At 44.1% G+C, this 23,186-nt stretch overlaps 2 protein-coding genes across 14 annotated transcripts in view; one reads left to right on the plus strand and one right to left on the minus strand.

The window, feature by feature from the left end:
* The window catches only part of Stk32c (serine/threonine kinase 32C), a 109,670-nt gene extending 86,777 nt beyond the window's left edge, over window positions 1-22,893 (minus strand). The window contains exon 1 of the mRNA NM_001162540.1: window positions 22,798-22,893. The gene's annotated coding sequence lies outside the window, so the exon portion shown is untranslated. The remainder of the gene's footprint in view (window positions 1-22,797) is intronic.
* Window positions 21,218-23,186, plus strand: part of Lrrc27 (leucine rich repeat containing 27) — a 31,348-nt gene continuing 29,379 nt past the window's right edge. For 5 of the 13 annotated variants that reach the window (XM_006536267.4, XM_011249862.3, XM_006536266.4 and 2 more), the window contains exon 1: window positions 21,218-22,938. The gene's annotated coding sequence lies outside the window, so the exon portion shown is untranslated. The other 8 variants (XM_011249864.2, XM_030243079.1, XM_006536264.2 and 5 more) reach the window with 6 other exon arrangements.

The following is a 23,186-nucleotide window of genomic DNA, read 5'->3' on the forward strand; positions in this document are numbered from 1 at the left end:
GCCACCACAGATTCATCCCTCCCTACCTCCTTAAGAATTCAGTAAGGTCCCCAACCTGCTTGGCTGGAGAAAGCTAAGTACAGGAGTCCTGGGTCTTCTCTGGGCCACCATTTTAGGAGCTAGAATCCCACTGTTCTACATCTGGTCTTGGCTAAACAGGAGCCCTTTTTTCTTGGCAAGATAATGGATGGAGCTATCTGCTAACACAGGACAGAGCACAAGGAGCTTTGACTGTTTAGAGGTTGTGGGGGGACCTGCAGTGTAACATAGCTGGAAGTCAGCCTCCCTACCACGGGTCTCCATAGAGTCTCACGGTAAACTCTCCAAGGCAGAGATAGGGAGAGACATCCTGGCAGAGGCCTGCAGTTTTCTGCATGGTGCTCCATTCCGACCCATAGGCCTCCTGACACCTGCGAAATGGCCTGCTCCCAGCTTTCACTGTGTGGGAGAGAATGAAGGCCAGCCCACCCTGCACATCAGAATTCCCCAAGGGCCTTGACCCAAATAGTGGCAGCCTTTTCCTTCCAGACCTCTAAAAAGTCAGGAAATAAATAACATGCAGAGTTATGTCCTTCCTGCCCAACCCACCTCTGCTTCCTGAGACCAGCACAGGGAATAGAAGGAAGAAGAGTGTCCTAGACAAAATAACAAGAGGTAGAGGGACTGGGATAGCTTGGTTGGTAAAGTGCTTACCTGACATATAAGCATGAGTTCCATTCCCAGCACTCACAGAGAAGCCAGTCATGGACGAATGAGCCTGTAGTCCTAGCATAGGAAGATAAGAACAGGAGGATTTCTGGGCTTGCGGGCCAACCAGTCTAGCTGAATATGTGAGTTCCTGGATTAGTGCGAGACCTTGTCTCAAAAACCAAGTAAAGGGTGAATTAGAAGAAGCAGCAACATCGATGCCTCTGACTGTCCAGGTATTAAATGGTTAATTTTGAATGCCAACTTGATTGGGTTGAGAAATATCCAATTGGTATTTCCAGAGAGGATTGGCAAAGGGGAAAGGTTAACTCTGAACATGGGCCACACCGACCCAGAGGATGGAGTCCTGGGTGGGATAATGGGGAAGGGAGAAGAAGCACAGACATGCGGTCCCTGCGTACAGCTCACCAGGATGAGCAGCTCTGCCCACTGCTGTTCTACTTTCAGTCCGGTGTTGTGATAAGACACTGACCGAAAGCAACTTCGGAGAGGAATGGGATTCTTCTATAGTTTACAGATCACAGTCCACCCTCTAGGGAGTCCAGGGCAGGAACTTGAAGCAGAAAGCACAGGGGAGGGTTGGAGAGATGACTCAGTGGTTAAGAGCACTGACTGCTCTTCCTGAGGTCCTGAGTTCAATTCCCAGCAACCACATGGTGGCTCACAGCCATCCGTAATGAGATCTGGCGCCCTCTTCTGGGGTGTCTGAGAAAAGCACAGGGGAATGCTTCATACCTCACTCATAGGCTCTTGCTTACCTGGCTTTCTTATACCACCCATCTAGGGATGCTATTGATCCAACTATATCAATTAACAATCAAGACAAACCTCTACGGACACGCCTGCAAGCCAGTCTGATCCAGCAATTCCTCGACTCGGGGTCCCTTCTCAGGTGACTGTCAAGTTTAGAGTTAAAGCTAACTAGTACACTCAGGTATTTCTCACCTAGATAAAATGCCTGACTGAAAACTGGGAGATCCCTGCTTCTAGTCAAAGATCAGGGTCTAGAGATTCAGAGAACAGACAGTAAGAACGAAGCTAATGAAGAGCTCATAACAAGAGCAGAGACAGGAACTGCTATACCCAGATACATGCTACATCTAGCTCCCCACCAGTGAAGCTGGAGTCTGAGCCAACCATGATTAAAGGGGGAGCTAGAAGGCTAGTAGGGGGTTCCCAAGCTCCTCGATATTTTCAAGAGCCTCAACATAAACACCAAGTCCCAAACGGTACCTGGGTATTTTCAGCTCTGTCTCATATCTCCTCATCTAAATCAGGCGTATACCCCTCCCCTCCAATCCCACACATTTTCACTTTCAGCGGCTTCTGTTATCCTGGGTAAACTGCTGTCCAAAAACATTAGCTACAGAGTCTGAGAAGAGAGTCCAGTCAGTAATGTGCTCATAGCGCAAGCCCAAGGACCCAAGCTAGACCCCCCAACACTGATGTCAAAAGCAAAGAAGGGCATTGCACACTAGTAATGCAGCACAGAGGAGATGGGACAGGCTAGGGCTCAGCAAGCCTAGCTCAACCATCTCCTCACTGGAAGACCCCTCTCCATCATTAGAGTCACTGGGTAAGTAGCCCTGACTTTACTTCACACTGGCTCAAGGATGTGGACATATACCCAAGAGAAAGTATGACATCCTTCCTGGGAGTAAAAAAGGAAAATGCTTTCCTTACGAAGGAAATAAACAATCCTGCACTGAGATTGCTAAGATCGGTGGTTAAGAATAAATCTTGTCTGTGAAACTATGAAGAAATATGTGCTGGTTTTGTTGGCTCACCAAACTGCTAAACTTATACCGCAGTGTTTGACAAGATGGGAAAACCAGTGTGTGTGTGTGTGTGTGTGTGTGTGTGTGTGTGTGTGTGTGTGTGTACATGCTACCCTCTATTTAAGGCTCTTTTTGGATATACTAAAGCCTCTCTCCACCTGGGGCCCCAGCAGCTAGAATACAGGTTATCTGCTTCCAGGCTGTACGACCAAAATGAATACAAGGCAGAAACTTCCATTCCAAGGAAATACGAGGTCAAGGAATCACCAGGCCCAAGCAAGATGAAACCTGGTAGAGAGAGCACAGACCTCCCAAGATTCCTCTGCACTCCGTGCTCCACTATCCCAGCCTGGAGAGACCCCTGACGCCTCTGAGTGGCCTAGAGGTCCCTTTTCTCTGTCTTGAAGCGTAGCACACATTTTCAGTGTAACAATCACAGAAGCCCAGCAGCCTCCTCTCACTCTGTCCCGGATCTGTCCATCCCAGCCTGAGCTGGCAGCATTTCTGCTGACAGAACATTCTTTAAGGCCTCGTGAATCTCCTAGTTCCATCAGAAGAGCGCTCTGAAGACCTGGGCACCCGTCTCCACTCCTCATTCAGTTTCATCACCTCAGCAACCATCTAGATGTGGATTTCCTAATTTGAGCCACTTTTGTGACCTGGATAGGCCAGGAGGCTCCCAAGTGATGAAGTGCTAACTTGTTTCACTTAACAGATCTTATTTGTCTCTTCCTTTTCTTCCCTCCGCTTTTACAAAGGCTCAACACCTTTATACTGTGCTTGAAAATCTCATCTTCACACCCAAGGTTCTCACTCCATATTAGACTTTTCACCCAACAGCAGAACACTATTCCCTCCTGGTCTCTGCTGCGTTACCATGGGGAAGTGTTTCCTCCAACTTCTAGGAATGTTTTTCCTTCCATCCCCAAAACCTTCCTAGGCCACATCTCTAACCACCTCTTTCAGAACACTACACAAGCCCCTTCCAGATTATCAAGGAACACTTCTGTGCTGAAAGCCAGCTACATCCACAAAAGGCCTTTCCGGCCACTCTTACATTAGGGATCTATTAAGCTACATCCAGACAAGTGAGTACACACATCTAGCCCCTGCCCATTAAAGGATCGACTCTGTAAGGGATACAGAATATCTTGCAGTTCACACAGGGGTGTTGGATGGACATGGGTGAGACAACAATGTCACTCAACCGTGTATGGATGTCTTGGTTAATAGACACAGTCTTAGTTGTCGATTGAAAAGAAGATAATAAACAAATTTGAAGAAAATATTATATACTTAAAATCAACTCTTTAAGCTAATATAGCAGAGGTGGGAAGTTATAGGCAAGAGAAGAAAAAATGAGTGTGAAAAAAGAAGGAAGAAGAAGGACTTCAGAGAAAAAGGAATTTAAACACAATGTGAATAAAAGAATGGGGAAAGAGAACCCGTCATAAGCCTCTGAAGCAGAGCATGACAAGTGACATCAGAATAGACAAAATACATCATTGGTCTTTAAGAAATCTCAAAGGGTGGGCAAGATGCCTCAGCTGGTAAAAATGCTTGACATTTGTGGTAGTTTAAATATGCTTGGCCTAGGGAGCGGCACTATTTGGAGGTGTGGCCTTGTTGGAGGAAGTGTGTCTTTAAGGACCCCCCATACTAAGCCGCCTGGAAGCCAGTCTTCTCCTGTTTGCCTTCAGAACAAGATGCAGAACTCTTAGCTCCTCCTGCACCATCTGATGCTGCCATGCCCCAGCCTTGATGATAACGGACTGACCCTCTGAACCTGTAAACTGGCCCTAATTAAATGGTGTCTTTATAAGAGCTGTCCTTGGTCGTGGTGTCTGTTCACAGCTGTAGAACCCCAACTAAGACAACATTCAAGTCTGATGACCTGACCTTGATCCCAGAGCCCACAGTGGAAGGGGGGGGGGTGCTGACTCTGAAAAGCTGTCTTCTTAGCAGTACATGTGCACCAAGGCAGGCAGATAGGAGCACGCACATCACACCACACACACACACACACACACACACACACACACACACACACACACACACGAGGGAGAGACAGACAGACAGACAGGCAGGCAGGCAGAGATTGAAGCAAAGAAACAGAGAGATCTAAAAAAATAAATAAATAAAATTATAAAAACAAACAAACAAGCAAAACAAAAACAAAAACAACTCTAGCTTTGTAGGATAAGAAAGAAAATTTCCTTGTCAGAAATGAAGAAAGGGTCAGTAATAGAGACCCTTAAAAAGACACATTAAAGGAATATTATGAAAGTTTCCCCCAATACAGTCTCAACTCAGATGATAAATGGAGAAATTCTTTGAAAAACGTAATCCTTACACCATTGTCAGAACAGGGAGTAAAGCGGCTCCATGTCACTGGGTGTGAGCGTCCCCAGGGGGTCACTGGGTGTGAGCATCCCCAGGGGGTCACTGGGTGTGAGCATCCCCAGGGGGTCACTGGGTGTGAGGGTCCCCAGGGGGTCACTGGGTGTGAGCGTCCCCAGGGGGTCACTGGGTGTGAGCGTCCCCAGGGGGTCACTGGGTGTGAGGGTCCCCACGGGGTCACTGAGTGTGAGTGTCCCCAGAGGGTCGGGTATTGAAAGCTTGATTTGCGAGTGGATCACAGGGATACGCATGTCGTCAGTGGGTGAATCACCTGAGTCCTGTGTGGATGGACCATGATGATGCAGGCCCTACTAGAGGAATCTGTTCGTGGAGCTTCTCCCAGCGTGTCATACCAGACCCTTCTGGCTGTAAGGTGAAACACTTTGCTGTACCACACATCACACACTCATTATGTGATGCATTGGCTGAAGCAACAGAGCCAGCCAGCCATCTTGCTTTTTTTTTTTTTTATCTTTTTCTAAGACATACTCTCACAGTGGCCTTCAATCTACTACCCAGCTAAGAATAACTTTGAACTCCTGATCCCCCTGTCTCTATCTCCCAAGAGCTAGGGTTGCAAACATGTATCATTATACCTGGTTTTAAGATGATGTTTTCTCAGGTATAGTATCACAACCTGTATGTGTAGCTAAGCTGTGTGTGGTGATGCATCCCTGTAGTTGTACCAGCACAGTAGAGGCATGTGGGTTCAAAGCCATCCTAGATATATAACAATATGACAGTAAGCAGTTCGCTGTTGAACCTAGCAACCTGAGTCCCCTACCCTGAATCCACATAGTGAAAAAAAGAGATCCAACTTCTGCAACTGACCTCCGACCTCTACACACCCTGTGGGGCGTATATGCAAGCATGCACGCACTCACATGTGCGTGCACAAAATAAATAAATTAATGTAATGATATTTTTAGAAGAAGACTCTGTCTCAAAGAAAGGAGGGGAAAGAAAAGAAACAGAAAAAAAAAAGCAAAACATGTAATTAAAAACTTCCCCACAAAGCAAACTGAAGTTGGCTGGAGGCTATGAATAAACCACACGAGAACAACACACAAACCCTTACACAAGAGGCCAAGCTCAACCCTAACACTTACAAAACTAGAAGTATGTTCTAATTTGGGGGTAGACAAAAGGTAACTATGTTACAGATATGAAACAAAAACCATGATCCGTTAAAAAAAAAAACATAAGTTGATGCTCATTAACAGTAAAAACTTTGGCACTGCAGAGAATACCATTGAGAGAATAATTTAAAGAACAACCCCCCCAAGGAAAAAAAAACAACAGACTGAGCCAAGGTAGTGGGTGAGACCAATAGCAAATCCTATATCTAGAATCAGGCTTATACCCAGAGCACATAAAAGATTTCAGACCCAATTACAAAAAACAACTCAATTACAAAATAGAAGACTTGAATAGATGTTACAGTATAGGAGTCACAAACAGCTACCACACCCATAAAACTGTGACCCACAATCACAAATCGCCAGGCAAGGAAAATCCAAACCACAGTCAGGTACCATTATCCACTCAGAAGAATGAAAAGGCAGTACTAAAACAAACAACACCAAGTGTTGGAGGTGGCCGGTCTGGAACTCACATTTGGCTCATGGGAATGTAAAGAGGTACAGCTGCTTTGGAAAATGCTGTCTTAAATTTTTAAGCATACTTACCATGCAGCTCAGAGATGAAGGAATATAAAAATGCATGCCAACTCAGAACATGAATATTCATAGCAGCATTATTTCATAATAACCGGAAGCTATAAATAGTCCAAATGTCTGTCCCCCCATGAATGGACACAGAAAAGCCTATCAGTGCCATGGTGTGCTACCCAGCAATGGAGAGCACTGATGCCTGCTGTGGCACAGATGAGCCTCACCAACCACCTACCAAGCAAGCAGAGCCCTGTGAGATCCCACATACCACAGGATGTGGTCTGTGAGTGATGCCCGGAAGAGCAAAATAGAGAGATAAATAGGAGGCCAGTGCTCACTGGACTGGGTGGGAATGGGATAGACTGCAGACAGGCTTCGGAGCACTGAGCACAAAGGCTCTCTGAGGCTAAGCTGCGTTGGTGGGAACTACAGATCCACTGGGAATCTTCACAGTGGACCGAGGCTGAAGTTTTTCTTTTCTCTGTCATCTTTTCATCTCCATGGAATGTTACAGTTAGAATGTAAAATGTCCCCACAGGCTCTTGTGAGTGACCACTTGGTCCCAGCTGCTGATGCTGTTTGGAAGGTTGTAAAAGCTTTGTGATGTGTGGCTTGGTTCTGACCCAAGTCCTCTGCATTCTGGTCTGGCTGGCATGGTACAAACTCAGACAGACACACTCTTGCTGTCATGCGGCACACACATACCATACGCACAGTGATGGTGATGGTGATGGTGGTGATGATGCTGATGATGACGGTGATGATGACGGTGATGATGATGGTGATGGTGATGATGATGGTGATGGTGATGATGATGGTGATGGTGATGATGATGGTGATGGTGATGATGATGGTGATGGTGATGATGATTTTAGATAAACACATGGAACAAAATCTTGAATGGTGAGAGATCCTGCCTTCTTGTGCTCTGCTGCTATGGGATAGCTACCTGGAGACTAAGCAGACCCTTTGGGGAATCAACCAACCTTTTCACAGGGATTGCGTCTCAGATACCCTTGCATATCAGATATTTTCATAACAGTAGCAAAAGTACAGTTACAAAGTGGCAACAAAATAATTTCATGGTCACTACAACACCAGGAACTGTATTAAAAGTAGCAGCATTGGGAAGGTTGAGAACCACTGGCCTAGGGGCTCAGGAACAGGACCAATTTGCTACCTCCCTTCTCACTTCCAGGGGTGCCATGCTTACACAATTTGTTGGATATAAAATCAGGGTAATGTCTCTAGCTTCCAGCACTGTGAAGGTGGTCATGTGGTTCTTTTCAGGAGTATCCAGTATCACTTTAAATTAAAATGGAATTATAAAACCTACCTACTAGTTTGTCAAGAGTGAAGACCCCATCACGGTTCTGGGAACGAAGCCATCCTCCTTTCTGCATCAACCCCATCCTTGCTCCTGAGGGAATCCTATACAAATACTTCCAGAATCTTTAGCGGAAGGCCAAACCAATTCCCCGCATCATCTGGGCTTAGCAGCCCACGATCCTCTTTTCAAAATAGGCTTAGAGTCTCATCTGCTTTTGACACTATGAAAAAACAAAACAAAAAAAAAACAACAAAAAAAAAACCCAAAACAAAACAGTAAAACGTTAACAGTAAAACGTCAGTCTTTGGGGGTACTAAGGAAATATGGTCTCCCTGGGGACAGTCACCTGTCTTTGCTAGGGACTTCCTACCAGAAGGGTTGGGTCTTTCCAATAGGCATTATCTGCCACGAATATATATTGTAGCATCCCTTAGAGAGGTAGTGACACGAGGTCAAGGTCATTGTCCATAGTACTAGTCATCCCTATGTCCCGGACAGAGCCAGCCCAGCATCCCAACCAGACCAGTGGGATTCTCAGTTTAAGAGTTTTCAAAACAGACACATGTGAGGAATAGAGGCACAGCTTCGCAATACGGTAACACCTGCTGACCTGGCCTCAGATGCTCCGTGGATGCTCACCTGGGACAGGATCTTATGGGCACCATTATTCTTGACAGAGATCTAAAATTGTGGGTAGAGCACTATCTGGGCAGGGGATGCTGGACTGTAACCAGTGAAGAAGGCAAGCTGAGCACTAAGCAGGCATGAACTCTTGTCCCCTTCTGCCTGTGGATACAATGTGACCAGCTCCCTCTAGTTCCTGTCACTGTGACTTCCCCACCATGATACACTGTAACCTGAATTCTGAACCCAAATAAACTTTTTTTTAAAAAAAAAAATGGAACATTTTAGAAATTTTCATGTCATCCCACTCAGAGGCCATGTTAATTCCTATACCATTCCAATTTTCATATATATGCTGCCAAAGAGAAATTAACTTTAAAGTTGCTTTGGTCAGAGCACATTTAAAAACAAATATCAATTTCTTTTTAAAAACTAATTTTTAAAAATTTTTTATGCACATTGGTGTTTTGCCAGTATGTATGTCTGTGTGCAGATGTTTGATATCCTGGAACAGGAGTTACAGTTTTTAGCTACCAGGTTGATGCTGGGAATTGAACCTGGGTCCTTTGGAAGAGCAGACAGTATTTAATCTCTGAGCCACCTCTCCAGCTCTGATCAGAGTATTTTACCAAATGCTTTGGTAAAGGTAACTAAGAGGCCAGCTGTTGTGTTAAAATGGGAATTTAGCCGCACAGAGCAGTGGCACATGCCTAGCACTCAGGAAGCACAGGCAGGCAGATTTCTGTGAATTCAACGCCAGCCTGGACTACAGAGCAATTTCCAAGACGGTCAGGTATACACACCGAGATAGATACCTCATCCGTAAACATCAAAGAAAGGGGGAGGTATGAGTGGCCCCCATAGACTCATATATTTGAACGCTTAGCCACCAAGGAGTTGAACTCTTTGAAAGGATTAGAAGGTGTGTCTTTGTTGCAAAAAAAATGTATCACTGTGCGTGGACTTTGAGGTTTCAAGCACCCATCCCAGACCCAGGCTTGCTATTTCTCTGCCCATAGATCAGGATACTCCAGCACCATGCTTGGCATGCCTGCCACCGTGCTCCCCGCCATGGTAATAATGGACCAGGCTTCTGAAACTGTAGCCTAAATCCCAATCAAATGCCTTCCTTTGTAAGAGTTGCCCTAGACAGCGCTCACAACAATAGAACACTGACTAAGGAACAGGTGAATGTCCTGAAGTGTAACGAGGAAACACCCTGGGTGTCCTCCACCTAGCAGTTCATCTTCTTGCTCCCAGTCTGCCGACTAGGGCTTTGCCTGGATAGGAATCCTGGGTAGGCAAGGACAAACTCTTCCAATGCTGATCAGCAGGGAATAGTGGTCCCAGGCTTGCAGGAGAAGCAGCAAGTGCTGCCCTCTGGTGTTACAGATCTGGTGCAGACCTTGAGTAACTATATCCTTAATTCTCCGGGTCCTCCTAGAAGTCCAGGTTGCTCAGCCCTTGACAGTGACCCCTGCTACAGCTGTAGTCTGGGCGCAGCCACTGCTGCCTTAAAGTGAGCGTGGTCTCTGCCACTGTGACCATCACCTTCGATGCCACTCATCGGCTTCTGGTGCTTCTTCCTTCATATTACCAGCTCAGCACTAAAAGCACAAGCACACTCGGGGGACAGAGAGGGAGCGCAGGAGGCTGTCTCTCCTATGAGACTAAGCAGCACCAATTAGAGCACATTGCCCATGCAAACAGAAGCTTGTGTTTAATAATAATAATGTTACAACATTTTATTCCTATCTAAATACATATTGGGACAATATAGGAGAATGTTAATAGCTAAAGTGACTGCAAAGATAAACAAATTTGTTTTATTAAGCTATGATTTCATTCCTGTTCTTATTAGCTTTGAATATGTTATTGAAAGTGAATATACGAAAGTATGAGGAAGTAAGAGTTTCATCGTGTTGAAGGCATATTAACCAACTTATTTTCATCTATTGCCTACTGTGGTAGATACAATTTGACACACAATTAGCATTACTGAAGGGCAGACAACGTATCTATAGACAGACTGCAGGTGACAGCAAACATAAATTACCTTCCCAGCCACTTGCCTCACTGTTTATAAAATACCAAATACCAGAGGGTCTTCATTAAGAAAACAAACAGGCAAACAAAACAAATAATTTAGAAGAAAGAAAGAGCAAGCACAAGAAACATGTCCAGAGAGATACCCATAAAGACACAAAATCAGAAACCATAATATACCAGCAAAAGACCACTAAGACAAAAAAAAAAAGTCCAAAAGTCTACAATAATACCAGAGTTTGTTGCGTTGTGGCCATCTACTTCTGGGCATGGGGGCTATCCTTAAGTGTGATTAATATACTCATGAGACTTCATTGGAGGAAATTATTTTTCCTTTGCAAGTGAATGTCAGTTAGGGGTAGCTTCTTGGTGAGGGGTGGAAGCCTGTCCACTTCCTCCTTTCGGCACTGGGACCCAATCCGACTTGAAACTGTGCATCCCCACAGCACATCCTATGCCTCCTGCCACAGTCCCCGTGAGTTCTGATGTGTGTTAACCCCCTTGTGTCTGGAAAACACTGTTTCCTTGGTGTCATCTATCCCTCTGGCTCTTAAAATCTTTGTGTCTCCTCTTCTGCGTGGATCCCTGACCTCTGAGGGAAGGGATATTGATGAAGACAGCCTACTTAGGACCGAGTGTTGGTCTCTCACTCTCTGCACATTGTCCAGTTGTGGGTCTGTGTTAGTTCCTGTCTGCTCTGCAAGGAAATTTCTCTGAAGATGACTGAGAAAGGCACTGATCTATGGGTGTAGAAGAATGCTCTGACAAATCTTTTTATTGCTATATTCCTTTTGCAGTACACAGTATTCGGTTTTCCCCAAGTCTCCATATAGTTATACAGATTTCATATGATCCCTCAATGGCTCTTAGTGTTAGCTGTTCTTGCCTGTATTCCTCCTTCCTTCCTCTTTCCTCCCCCTTCTATTTAATCCTTTTGCTCATCCTGCCCATGATTTTACATAACTATATATTTTGTTTCCCCTTCATTGGAAAACCTCCCCCTTCTCCCTGGTCCTTTATTCTACATCCCTGGGTAGCATGTCTATCAAAGGCTTAAAAACTGACATCCACACACAAGAGAATATATACAATATTTGTCTTTTGGGGTCTGGGTTACCTTACTCAGAACAATTTTTTCTTAGCTCCAACCATTTATTTGCAAATTTTATAATTTTGGGGTTTTTTTTTACAGCCAAATAATATTCAATTATGTAAATGTACCACTTTTTTGTTATCCATTCATCTGTTAATGGGCATCCAGGGTGTTTCCAATTTCTGGCTTTTATGAGTAGAGCAGCAATGATCATGAATGAGCAAGTGTCTCTGCAGTAGGATGTGGAGTCCTTTGGGTAGATGCCCAAGAGCGGTATAGCCGGATCTTGAGGTAGATCTATTCCCAGCTTCCTGAGGAACTGCCTCACTGATTCCCATAGTAGCTGCACAAGTTTGCACTCCCACAAGCAATGAATAAGTGTTCTCCTTTCCCCACACCATCACCAGCATGAGCTGTTTTACTGATCTTGGCCATTCTGAAATCTCAGAGTAGTTTTGATTTGCATTTCCTTGATGATTAAGGAGGTTGAACATTTCTTTAAGTGCTTCTCAGCCATTTGTGTTTCATCTTTGAAGAACTTTGTTTAGATCTGTACCCCGTTTTTAATTGTTTTCTTCATGTCATTCTTTAGTTCTTTGTCTTAGGTATTAGCCCTCTGTTGGATGTATAATTGATAAAGAGTATCGCCCATTCTGTAGCCTCTGCTTTGTTCAATCGCTGTCCTATACAGAAGCTTTTCAGTTTCATGAGGTCCCACTTACTAATTGTTGATCTTAGTGCCTGTGCTAACAGTTCAGAAATTCTTACCCTGTGCCAATGAGTTCAGGACTATTCCTCACTTTCTTTTCTATCAGGTTCAGTGTATCTGATTTTATGTTGCAGTCCTTGATCCATTTGGAGTTGAGTTTTGTGTGAGGTGATAAGTATGGATCTATTTGCATTCTTCTACATGCTGAAATCCAGTTTGACCAGCACCATTTGGTGACGATGCTATCCTTTTTCCTTGTGTATTTTTGGCTTGTCAAAAAAAACAAAAGCAAAAACAAAAAAAAAAAAAACAAAAAACAAGTGCCCAGGTTGGAGATATGGCTCAGTGGTTAAGAGCACTGACTGCTCTTCCAGAGATCCTGAGTTCAATTCCCAGCAACCACATGGTGGCTCATAACCACCTGTAATAGAATCTGATGCCTTCTTCTGGCCTGCAGGCATATATGCAGGCAGAACGGTGTATATAATATAAATAAATACATCTTTAAGAGAAAGAAAAACATGTGTCCATAGGTGTGTGGGCACGTACGTGTATGGATCATTAAGTGTTTCTTGAGCACTTTGACTTCAGCGTGTTTTTAGGCCAGTACCATGATGTTTTGTTACTATGGTTTCTATTACTCTGTAGTGCAATTTGAAGCAGAGGATGATATTATCTCCAGCAATTCTATTATTATTTGATATTGTTTCTGTTTTTTTAATATTTTCTTATAAGGTTGAATATTGTTTTGATTTCTGTAACTGTGTTAGAATTTTGAACGGAATTGCATTGAAACTGTAGACTGCTTTTTGTAGGATGGTCATTTTCCCAATATTAATCCTACTGATCCATGAGCATGGGAGATTTTCTCATCTTCTGCTGTCTTCTTCAAACTTTTTCTTCAGTGTCTTAGGTGTTCTATTATACAACTATTTCATTTGCTTGATTAAAATTATCAAGGGTTTGGGGTTCATTTGTTTGTTTGGGTTTTTGTTTGTTTGTTTGTTTGTTTGTTTTGCTATTGTAAAAGGCACGGTTTCCATGATTTCTTTCTCAGTCTCTTTGTCATTTGTGTACAGGAAGGCTACTGACTTTTGTGTGCTAGTTTTGCATCTTGCTACTTTGCTGAACATGTTTATCAACAATAGGAGTTTCCTGCTACAGATTTTAGAGTTTTATGTATAAAATCATATCTGCAAATAAAGATACTTTAACTTATTTCTTTCCGATTTGTATTCCTTTGATCTCCTTCTGTTGTCTGTTGTCTGTTGCTCTAGCTAAGACTTCAAGTACCTAATTAAATAGGTATGAAACAGTGGACAACCTTGTCTTGTTCCCAGTTTTAGTGGAAGTGCTTTGAGTTTCTCCCCACTTAGATTAATGTTGGCCCTGAGCTTGCTGTACATTGCCTTTATTATATTGAGGTGTCCCTGTCTCCTTAGTCTCTCCAGGGCTTGTATCATGAAGGGATGCTGGATCCTGTCAAAGGCTTTTGCTGTAGCTAATAATTATGTGCTTTTTATCCTTCAGTCTGTTTATATGGTGGGTTACATTTATTGATTTATATGTGTTTTACCATCCCTGCATTTCTGAGATGAAGCCTACTAAATTGTAGTGAATAATCTTTTTTATATATTCTTGGATTTGGTTGGTATTTTACTGAGCATTTTTGCTATGTTCATAAGGGAAACTGGTCTGTAATTTTCTTTCTTTGTAGGGTCTTTGCGTGGTTTCAGTATCAGGGTAATTGTGACTTCATAAAAAGAATTAGGTAATGTTGCTTCCATTTATATCGTGCATAATTTTTTGAGGAGTACTGATGTCAATTCTTCTTTGAAGATCTGGAAAGATTCTTCCATGAATCCATCTGTCCCTGTTTTTGTTGTTGTTTTTGTTGGGGGACTTTTAATTACTGTTTCTATTTACTAGGTGTTATGAGTCTTTTTAAATTGTTTATATGATCTTGATATAACTTTTGTAGATTGTTTATATCAAAATTTTTATCAATTTCTTATAGGTTTTTCCAGTTTGATGGAGTAGAGATTTTAAAAGTATGTCCTTATGATTCTTTAGATTTCTATTGCAATGTCTGTTGTTGGTCTATTGTATGTCTATTGTATGACTATTGTATGTCTCCTGTATGTCTATTGTAATGTCCCTCTCATCTCTAATTTTATAAGTTTGAATCTTTTCTCTTCATCTTTTAGTTAATTTGGCTAAGGGTTTATCAGTCTTACTGATTTTCTCAAAGAATCAACTCTTTGTTTCTTTGATTCTTTGTATCATTTGTTTTGGTTGTTGTTTCTTTTTTTTTATTAATTTCAGCCCTAAGTTTGACCATTTCTTGTTGTCTACACTTTTGAGTGTTATTTCTTCTTTTTGTTCTGCCACTAATATGAGCTCTCTGCTATTTATTAATTTATTGTACTGACTGCTATGAACTCATCTCTTAGAACTGCTTTTATTGGGTCCCATAGATTTAGTTATACTGTTATCATTTTTATTCAATTCTAAAAAGTTTTTATAATCTCCTTAATCTCTATCTTGACCCATTTTTCATTCAGCTCGGTTTCCTTGAATTTGCACATTCTATCATTGATATCCAGCTTTAATTTATGGTGGTCAGCTAAGATGCAGACTGCTATTTCAATTTTCTTATATCTGTTGGGACTCTGTTGTCCACATATGTGGTCAGTTTTGGAGAAAGTTCCATGAGCTCCAGAGAAAAGAGCAAATTCTTTTGTATTTGGGTGAGCTGTTCTGTCTAAATCTACTATGTCCATTTGATTTATGATGTCATTTAGCTCCAGCATTTCTGTTTAGTTTTTGTCTGGAATTGGGTATAGAAGTCATCCACTATCACCGTGTGAGGGTTCTGTGATTTTTAGCTATAGTAGTGATTTTTTATGAACTTGAGTGCCTTTGTGTTTGGTGCATGAATGTTTAGAAATGTGGTATCTTCTTGGTGGATTTTTTTTAATTTAATAAGTATATAATAACCTTCCCTATTTCTTCTGATTCTGGTTTGAAGTTTATTTTGTCCAATATTTAAATGGCTGCCCCTGCTTGTTTCTGGGGTCCATTTGCTTGGAATATCTTTTTTTACCCTTTTGCCCTGAGGTAATGTTTATCCTTGACGGCAACATGTGTTTCTTGGATGCAGCAAAAATAGAAATCCTGTTTTCTAATCCAACCTGTAAGTAAATATCTTTTTATTGGGGAATTGAGATCATTAATCTAGAAAGTTATCAATGAGCAGTGTTTATTGATTCATGTTATTTTGTTGTTACAGTGTGTGGATCCCCACCCTTCTTTCAATTTGCTACTATGGAATTATTTGCGTGCGTGTGTGTGTGTGTGTGTGTGTGTGTGTGTGTGTGTGTGTATTAAAGAAAGAATATTAAAAGCAGCAAGGGGAAAAGACCAAGTAACATATAAATGCAGATTTATTAGAATAACACCTGACTCTAGTGAAGACTAAAAAACCAGAAGGGCCAGGACAGATGTTCTATAGATGTGTGTGTGTGTGTGTGTGTGTGTGTGTGTGTGTGTGTGTGCGTGCGTGCATTTGGTGTTGTTTGCTTCTTCTACCTTGATAGGCAACCTCCTATAAGTTGCAGACATTTTCTTCTACAATTTTGTTGAAAATACTTTCTTTTGACCTGGGTTTCTTTCCCTCCCCCACCTCCCCATTCCTATTATTTATAGATTTTTTTATAATGTCCCAGATTTCGATGTTTTGCGCCTAGATTTTTTTCTTTAGAATTAACATTTTCTTTGACAGAGGTAGCCATCTCTTCTACTTTGTCTTCAATGCCTTCAATGTCTCTCTTCCAAGACTTAAATTTGGTAAGTGAAGTTTACCTCTGTGACTTTTGATCGACTTCCTAAATTTTTCTTTTCCAGTTCCATTTTATTTTGGATTTTTGCTGGTGTTTTTCAGTCTATTTCTTTTTTGACTTCTGTGTTAATGTTGTGAATTGTTGTCATTATTTCATTCTATTGTTCGTGTTTTCTCAGACTTCATTACAGGATTTCTCTATGCCCTCTGTAAGGCCTTGGACATATTAATCGCTGTTCTGAAGTCTTGTCCTTGTGCTTCAGCTGCATTACATCTTCCTAGCCTACTGAAGCGGGGTTACTATGTTCTAGTGGGAGCATATGATCTTGGCTGTTAATGTTTGTGTGTCTGTAGAGGGACCTGGGAAGAAAGTCACCTGAAAACAGACTGTGACAGGCTCTGTGTGAGACAGGCAAGATCATAATGGTGGAAAAGAAAGACAGTGAGAATTGCCAACCTGAGTCCTAGCCTGGTGTGACTACTGGAAAGCCAACCTGAGTCCTAGCCTGGTGTGACTACTGGAAAGCCAACTTGAGTCCTAGCCTGGTGTGACCACTGAAAAGCCAGGTAGAAAGCATTGGCCACAGGAGGAGGAAAGCTGGGTCCACACTGAGGCTCAGTCAAGTCCCAAAGAACAGAGATCTGGTGAGTGGAGAGGCACCTGGAAGCCTCTTTTGTTGTTGTTTTGTTTTCTTAAGATAGGGTCTCATGTATGCCAGGCTGGTATTCTGAACTTTGGGTCCTCTACTTCCAGGTTACAGGCATGGGCCACAACATCCAGTTTGTGCAGCCCTGGGGATGGAACCCGGGGCTTTGTGTATGCTGAGAAAGCACTCTTCCCAGGGAACCATGGCTCTGGGTCCATCATAGTCTGTGTGTTCACTTTCAACACAGCAGGTTTTATGGTCGAAGCTGGTCTAACAAATACTGAGTTCTGAACATGAGTCACAAAAGCACTTCCTAAAAGTGGACAAGCTGACACTGGAAGGAGGTGACATGGCTCTTCGTCCCCTTTACATATGTTGTACCCCATAAACCAACAGCTCCCCCGGGTGTGTTTGATTCTGAAGCATGCAGCATGTGCATCCTTTTTCAAAGACAGTTGCAGCTTCTTTGAAGACCAGTGTAACAAGCTGAAGGAGCAGAAGTGGTCAGAAATGAAAAGAAATAGAGAGATTCAAAATTCAAGTTCTTAGATAGCCATGGAAACCAGAAATAAAACACTAGTCTCCAAATAACTGGAAAGTCTCTCATTGGTCCAGACGCTTTTACCAAATGTGGTTTTACACACTTTTACACGCTTTTACAACCAAGGTTACTCCTGATCCATGATCCTCCATAACAGGTGGAAGCCGGCTTTCTAATCATTTGAAGCAATATTCAGAAACAAGAATTCTGTTCATCTGTATACCACAGGAAACTGTATCTGACATTATGCACAGGCCCTACTTTGGGTGGCATCCACAGACCACCTTTGTTGGGGGCCTCTGACTGGTACCAACTGTTATAACCACCTCTCTGAAGATAGTTACTGCCCCCTTCCGCCCTTCCCCTTCATAATTTCTATTATCACCAGTCACAGTGATTTTCTTCTCGGCCACCAGGGGGCAGTGTGCTCTCTTTGGCCTAAGTGAAAATGGTTGCAGGATAACCGCTCAATCTGAAATGGCCTGTGCCTTCAGGAGCCAGAACAAGCAGTTGCAGTTGTCTCAGGACATCTATGGGTTGTTGAAAATAGTTGTGATGGTCTAAGGGTTTGGCTGCCAATCCTTTGGCTCGAGGCCACAAGGACAGCAAAGGAGAGTCCAACAGATGTTAATTGGAGATCCAAATCATTCCCACCTCCCATGGTCTTTACTGACTAGTGGGAAGGAGGGTTTACTGTAAGACCTTAGAGAGCTTAGCATGAGCACTAACCATGACTTTAAGTGTTTTGACAGTATTTAGCATCTGCCTAAATACCTAGGAAGATGGATTTTTCCTCCTCTATCTGCCTCTGATACTGTCATCAGCCTCCCACACCCATTTCCTGCCTCTCCCTGGACTGGGCTGACTTAGTCAGCTCTCGTTGCCAAGTTAGTCCTACGGTCTGGTTAACACACCAGATTTATTCCCGACTTTGGTGGTGACTGGGAGAAAAGATGCAGGCATGGTGGGACCAGTTCCTTTGGGGGTCTCTCTCCCTGGCCTGTAGATGACATTTCCCTGTGTCCTCACACACTCCATAGTCCTGTGGCAGTGCCTGAGCTCTTCTTACAAGGACACTAGTCACACCGGATCAGGGCCCACTTAGAAATCCACATCTCACTGCGGTGACCTCTCTAGCGGCCTTGTTTCCGCAGAGTGACATGATGAAGAACTGGGGTCAAGACTCCAATGAGTGAACACAGATTCTGCCCTTGATGGATCTACAGCCAGGGACTTTTCCAGCCAATAAAGACTTTCCTAATTGCTCAGCCCTCATTAGGAAGATCATCTCCCTGGTACCTTCCTGGAACCCTCAAGTCTGCCAAAAGCATTTCTTGTTTATTGAGCCACCCCTAAATGCTGGCACTTCTTGGGGGCCAGTGTGCAAACCCTGATGAACCTCACACGGACCGGTCCATTCCCATTCTCTTGTATGTTTCCTTTCTCTGATCTCACTGAATCCAGCTTCACCCTCTCTTATCCCTCCTTCTCCCTTTATGAGTCCCAGATGTAATAACATTTTGAGAGTTTTCTTTAAAACAGAGAGAGAGAGAGAGAGAGAGAGAGAGAGAGAGAGAGAGAGAGAGAGAGAGAGAGATAGTATACGGCTATCCATTAAAGTAAGAATTTTGTTATAATCCCAGGGGTGGGATATGGAACTACCTCAGATTGTCCACAGCAGCTATGATTTGCCTCATGCTTGATTTGCCTCAGGGGCATGATTTTGTCAGCTGCAGATAGTTTCTGTGATTGTGTGACATATGGAATCCTGGGGACTTTTCAGAAGGTATATAAATGCTAGGACCCCAAAAGGCAGGGTTGGTGGTGGTTGTTAGTTGTGGTTTGTTAAGTAGTCATACACAAAGGAGAGGGGAGGGGAGAAGGGAGAGGGAGAGAGGGGGGGAGAAGAAAAGGAAGAAGAAATTAGATATCCTGTTGGCAAAGATCAAACTTGCCCCAAGGAACTTGACACCCTTTATCAGCAGGAAGTATTCTAACATAACGATGTCCCCTTTCTCCTCTATTCTTTTTTTTTTTTCCCCTCTCATACCTAGTGTTACAGGTTGAAAGGGTAGAAGAAGAAAGAATCCAGAAAGTAGCAAAAGACAGCTATGCCCAGAGACCTAGAGTCCAGGATAAACTCAACCTGCTCTTGCCCCATTTGTAGTTATTACAGACTAAGTTTGTTCTGAGCCCTCACTAGGCTGGCCTTACTTATTTGTGACAATATGAGCTCATGTCCAATCGTAGCCCCATTCTGTACACCCCTGGCATGTCCTGCCATCCCTCTTCCCAGCCTGGGATGCCGGGATGCTCCTCCATCTTCTTTTGCTTCAGCATTATCATTCACTCTTTCTGTCCCTTAATGTTGCTTAGCTTTAGCCATTGCAAGGGTGTGTCGCACAGAGGTCCCTCCCCACTGCTGCTGGCAGCCATTTCTCAGTCAGTCAGAGGTATGAGATGCTCCGTTGACTCATGAAATTCACTAATCCATGTGTCCCCTTGTCTTCCGCAGGTCTTTGATTAATCAAGTGACTTCTGCAGACCTGCTGGCCCAGCAGAGGCACATCTCCTGCAGCTGCTCTAAAAAGAACCTAGAGCCATAAGATGTGACCATTGCCGGGCGTGGTGGCGCACACCTTTAATCCCAGCACTCGGGAGGCAGAGGCAGGCGGATTTCTGAGTTCGAGGCCAGCCTGGTCTACAGAGTGAGTTCCAGGACAGCCAGAGCTACACAGAGAAACCCTGTCTCAAAAAAACCAACAACAACAAAAGAGGATGTGATCATTGTGCACAGAACTCTCTATAGTTCCTGTGTTCAAGTCCCCAGTAGCTCCCTAAGGTGCCTACAGACACAGTTCCCAGCAGGGGGACCCTGTGATTGCTAGCACATGGACATTACACCAAGTGTCCCATTTTGCCAACAAATGTCGAGAGAGAGAGAGAGAGAGAGAGAGAGAGAGAGAGAGAGAGAGAGAGAGAGAGAGAGAGGAGAAAAGAGTTAGACATGAAAAATGAGGTTTGCACCCCAGGGGGAAAGCTTTAGTGAGCTGGTAGATGGCCATGGCAGGAGCTGGGTAAGTCTGAGGAAGAACCATTCTGAGGAGGGGAGGGGGGAATAGTGAGGGGTTGCTAGCAATGTGAGTCAAGGTCAGGGTGTAGACATGTAATAAAATGGCAGAAAAAAGGCTGGCAAGAGCCTGAGCACAGGACATAGTCCCCACCAGGCACAGAATGAAACCTGGTATGCACCTAGAAACACAGGGATGCAGATTTCGGAAGGGTTTCAGCTTCCTTCACTGAAATGGCAATGGGGCTGGCAGCAGCCTTTTCAACCGCAGCCAGCAAGCAATATCTTTAAAATTCTGATAGAAAATTGTTGTCAACAAGGAACTCCGTACCAGTTAAATAGTCATTCAAGAATTAGATGAAAACAAAGAGGCTACATTCATAAGCTTAAGGAGAATAGCCCAGAAACACTTGCCAAGAGAACTACTCAACAGAGGCGGTTTAGCTGGGTAATAAAGTGAGCACAAAAAAAGGCAAGATGAGTTCCTACATATAATTAACTACCAGATACAAAAACCAATTTTATGGGCTTCTAAAGGAAATCAAAACTCAAGACAACCGTAGGATGAAGCAGTGGGCTGAGATGCTGCTAGGCTGGAGTACCCAGTGGCTCCCCGAGGTGCCTATGGACACCAGTTCCCAGCACATGACCATTACACCAAGCATCTCATTTTGCCAATCAAATGTGTATAAATTAATGTCTAATTTTGGATATAATTCTATTTTCCTAGTAGCAGGAAAGGTGGAGCATGTGTACTTGTGTGCGTGTGCATGTGTGTGTGTACATATCTGCACACATATGTGGGTGGGTATATGTACATATGTAGAGGTTGAATGTCAACTATGGGTGTTGTTCCTAAGGAGCTGTTAACTTGTTTGTTTTGTTTTTTGACACAGGGTCTCACTGGCTTAGAGCTCCACAGTGGTTGAGGCTGGTTGGCCGGTGAGCCCTCAGAATCCGCTTGCCTGTCTCCAAGAACAGGAATTATAGGCATACACTGCTGCACCTGAACTTTTTAAATGGATTCTGGTGATCCCATGAGTACGTGGCAAGCATTCCACTGAGAGCCACCAGAAAGGGGCCTCTCTGATGGCCTGTGTGGCCAGGCAGGAATGCCCTGCCTGCTCTGTATCCTAACGCTCCTCACAGCACCTCTTGACCCCAAGCTTTAGCAACCTGTAACCAATGGAACACTCGGGGGGATTCCAGCTGCCAGCCGCCATCTCTGCAGTGTTGAAGGGACATCAGGAGACATTTGATCAGAGGGCTACTGGGCTCCCACAACTCTTGAGTTTCCTAGGTTTTCTTGTTTTCTTGTTTGGGGATATTTTCTTACAACTTACTCCCATCTCACTTTCAGTCCTAAAGAATATATTAGTAAATGAATTGAAAATTCTATTCTATTATTTAAATTTATTATTGCATTCATATAGGGGATACCACAGGACAACTCTGTGGAATTGGTTCTCCCCTACCTAGGTTCTAAGCATTAACTCATCTTGCTGGCCTGAGTAAACAAAATTTGCTGTTGTTTTGGATCTAGACTTCCACTTTGGTCCCATCTTATACTTTCAGTTCCATCCTGCTTTGCTACTTCAAAAATGTTTAGCAAGATTATATCACTGAGCACGTTAGCTAAGGGCATAATTCAATGTCCAGGCCAGTTCATTTCCGATAGTTTCCCTTAGAATTGATGACGTGTCATGTTGCTCTGTGTGTGACACATTACTCACTAAAAACGGTGGAAATTGCTAAGATCTCAACTTCTGGCCCCCAGAAAGGAGTGACCCATATCACTTCATTGGTCAGGATCCTCTAGAATCCGCAGCGGGCCTTCTATCCCCACCAGATCTGATACTAAGGCAGTTTACCACGTTCCCGTAATTTCTCTTTTCGGGAGGGATCCTTTTTCTCTAAAGGTTTAGGGTCTATGGACTTGGTTGACCTGCCTCCCAGAATACCCTGCTCTGCAGGTTTCTAAATGGAAAAGGACAGCCTCCAAGTTTCCACACTAGGAGAGTCTGTGCAGATCCAGGCCCCAGGACAAAAGGGCCAGCAAACCCGGCACCAGCCTGGGAAGCCGAGAGCGCAGCACTGCGGCAGCTGCTTCTGCGCAGGCGCGGAGGGCAGCGGTCAGTTCCAGAGGCCTGAGGCCCGAGGGTCCATGGCCCTGGAAGACGGTCTGGTCAGCAGAAGCATCACTCGACCTCCTTCGGGTCCCCAAGCCCTCCCCGAATCCACCAGCCCATCCTCTCGAAGTTTCTTTCTGGCCTTGTCGCCCACCTCCAGCATAAGAGGCGGTAAGCGCACGCGCACCGAAGCTATCCCAAGCCAGACCTGCGACTTGATGCCTTCCGGCCTCCGTACCGCAGCAGCGTCTCCATGGCGACCTGGTAAACCGCGCAGCTCGCTGGTTTGTTAGGTGGTGCCTGAGCCTCTCGGAGGCGGGGCAGCCGACGTGTCAGGGCGGAGTCGCAGGTGGGCGGGGAAGAGCAACGGGGCTGGAGGGTGGGATAGCTGTTACGTCAGTCACCGCTAGCCGGCTGCACTGGATGGGACCCGGCCACCAGGTTGTGGGGCGGGGTCACAGTCTGGCGGGCGGGAGTAGACGCTGGGTTGGGTTGAGGAGACCGCCACAGACTCACAGAGCAGTGAGTCTGGTCTGCTGGGGGTCCTGTGAACGTCAGCCTTTGATGGCGCGGTGGTGGGAGAGAACTATGACTAGA

This window comes from Mus musculus, chromosome 7 (assembly GCF_000001635.26).
Source record: "Mus musculus strain C57BL/6J chromosome 7, GRCm38.p6 C57BL/6J".
In the NCBI taxonomy this organism is placed as follows: Eukaryota; Metazoa; Chordata; class Mammalia; order Rodentia; family Muridae; genus Mus; species Mus musculus.